Raw genomic sequence first — 2748 nt, 5'->3', positions numbered from 1 at the left:
TGATGATCTTTTTGGATTCCTGTGACATCGGGTGGTGTAGGTGTCCTGGAGGGCAGGTAGTTTGCCCCCGGTGACGCGGTGTGCAGACCTCACTACCCTCTGGAGAGCCTTACGGTTGTGGGCGGAGCAGTTGCCGTACCAGGCAGATGTCAGATGTCAGATGACCAAAAAGACTTGAGTTCCTGTATGTTGCCATGATCACAACACGTCTCGTTAATCATAAGGCATACACCCCAACCCTTCTTACCAGAGAGATGTTTGTTTCTGTCGGCGCGATGCGTGAAGAAACCAGGTGGCTGTACCGACTCTGATAGCGTGTCTCGAGTGAGCTATGTTTCCGTGAAACAAAGAAGGTTACAGTCTGATGTCTCTCTGGAAGGCAACCCTTGCTCGGATTTTGTCTACCTTGTTGTCAAGAGACTGGACATTGGCGAGTAGTATGCTCGGGAGCGGTGCACGATGTGCCCGTCTACGGATCTGATCCATTGTCCTGGGTGGTGGGCCAAACAGAGGATCCACTTTGGGAAAGTCGTATTCCTGGTATTAATGTTGGTGAGTTGACATTCATGTTTACATTCATTAGTAATTTCCACGTTTATATGAATTGAACATTAGGATGCTATTGTTCAAGAGGGACTGTTGGGTTCGACATTTTGAACATTGAGATATTAAATAAATGAGAGAAGAAGCGTAGAATCAAAGGAGAAGTTAATGGTTCTCTGAAGAAAGACAGATGGCTTCGGAATGTGTTGGGGGGATGAGAGGAGAGCAACATGTGAAACAGGGGAGACAGATGGACATCTGTAGATTAGATGGAGGGTTTGAGGTCAGGAGGCGAGGACAGATTCTCTTAAGGGAGTAATAAAGGTTTGTTGTCCTGTTACCCTCTTTATTAGCTTCCTATAGAGCCATAAAATGTAAGGATTGGAGAGAAAGAGGAGTGTCGTAAGTGGGATATAAATATCTGGATGGGACAAATGTTGGGTTGTCTGATTACAGCTGTACAGAACCTTTGGGAAGAATTAAACTTGGTTAAAGCTTCTCTAGTGTCCGTGAGTCATTTACTCTGAAAAATAAGAACGTAACACTAGACAGGTGCTTTAACCAACTAAGCCACAGCACCCACAGATGTATCCACATATCACAATTATATGCTCCTCACGTCTTGTCCCCACGCCAAGTTTTCAAAACCAATTGGATGAGATAAAAAGAGGTCCCTCTCATCATGCGTTCTCCACCAATTGTAACATTGACGTACTTGGAAAGGCACTGCTGAGATTTGAACTCAGAATCTCCTGTTTACTAGACAGGCGCTTTAACCAACTAAGCCACAGCACCAACAGATGTAACAGCACACTATTTCGTCTTTCGAGGACAGTAAATGTATCATTTGGGTGTCGAGCTGAAAAATCTGAAGAACGTGTAAATTAGCAGATTAACTAGTTCATGTAACTCATTAACCTACCATGAGCTGGGGGATTTTGTCAAATGGTAGTGCTTTTGTGTTTAATATAGACAGTAAGTTTTAAGTAGTTAAACATTAACGCCATGAACAGGATTCACACCTGGGTTTCCACAGCATTAAGGAAGAGTACTAACCACTATATGATCACAGCAAGATACCAGAGCTTCCTTGTAGAGGATACTCATGTTGGCACAGTGATGTGTACAAGCTGGCTAAATGCTGGAGTTGTTAGCCAGTTCAGCTTTACTCGGTTGGTATGTTTCAATTCATTCAAAAATTGCAATTTGCTAGACAGGTACTTTAACCAATTAATCACCACACCAATAGATCTAATTTCTATTGCGGATATTGAAGTCTAAACCTATTTAGGGTTTCTTAAGAAATGCTATAGATGAAAGGAAAGTAGTGCGAAACCCACCCAAAAAAACTATTAGGCAACAAATTCAATCCCGTCGAGACAACTTTCTGGACAAAACGTTTCACTGTAATAGTGAAGGTCTAAACTTGGCAGTAGAAAACTTAAATATATTTGATCTCAGCTTCCCTATCAAATCTAAAAATGTCAAGTTGAAAACCTAAGAAAATTAACAACAATGACAAATGGTTTTATGAAAAATGCAAAAACCTAAGAAAATTTTGAAAATTATCCAACCAATATCAGAGATCCAGAAAACCTGAGTCTATGCCTTCACTACGGTGAATCACTAATGCAATACAGAAATACAATATGGAAAAAGAAGGAACAGCACGTCAGAATTTGCCTCAATGTAACTGAAGGATCCATAGACTAAACACTTCTGGGAAAATTTGAAAACACTAAACAAACATCACGAAGAGTTCTTTCTAAAATGGAGATGTATGGATAAATCGCTACTCCAATCGTTTTGGCCCTATAACAAAGAACAAATAGCAAAAACATATACATGATCAAATACAGATCTTAGAATCAACTATTAAAGACTACCAGAATGCACTGGATTCTCCAATTACATTGAACTACAGGACAAAATACAAACCATCCAACCCAAAAAGGCCTGTGGTGTTGATCGTATCCTTAATGAAATGATAAAATATAGAGACCACAAACTCCAATTGGCTATACTTAATCCTTAGCTCTGGCATCTTTTCCAATATTTGGAAGCAAGGACTGATCACCCCAATCCACAAAAGTGGAGACAAATTTGACCCCAATAACTACCGTGGGATATGCGTCAACAGCAACCTTGGGAAAAACCTCTGCATTATCATTAACAGACTCTTTCCCTCAGTGAAAACAATGTACT

At 40.6% G+C, this 2748-nt stretch overlaps 1 non-coding gene across 1 annotated transcript; it reads right to left on the bottom strand.

The window, feature by feature from the left end:
* Window positions 1-1264: 1264 nt before the first annotated feature.
* On the bottom strand, window positions 1265-1338 carry trnat-agu (transfer RNA threonine (anticodon AGU)). Its single transcript has one exon. It is a non-coding gene; the product is annotated as a tRNA-Thr (tRNA).
* Between the last annotated feature and the right edge of the window lie 1410 nt (window positions 1339-2748).

The sequence above is a fragment of the Salmo salar genome, chromosome ssa13, assembly GCF_905237065.1.
Source record: "Salmo salar chromosome ssa13, Ssal_v3.1, whole genome shotgun sequence".
NCBI classification, from domain to species: Eukaryota; Metazoa; Chordata; class Actinopteri; order Salmoniformes; family Salmonidae; genus Salmo; species Salmo salar.
This window is presented reverse-complemented; position numbering and strand designations above follow the sequence as displayed.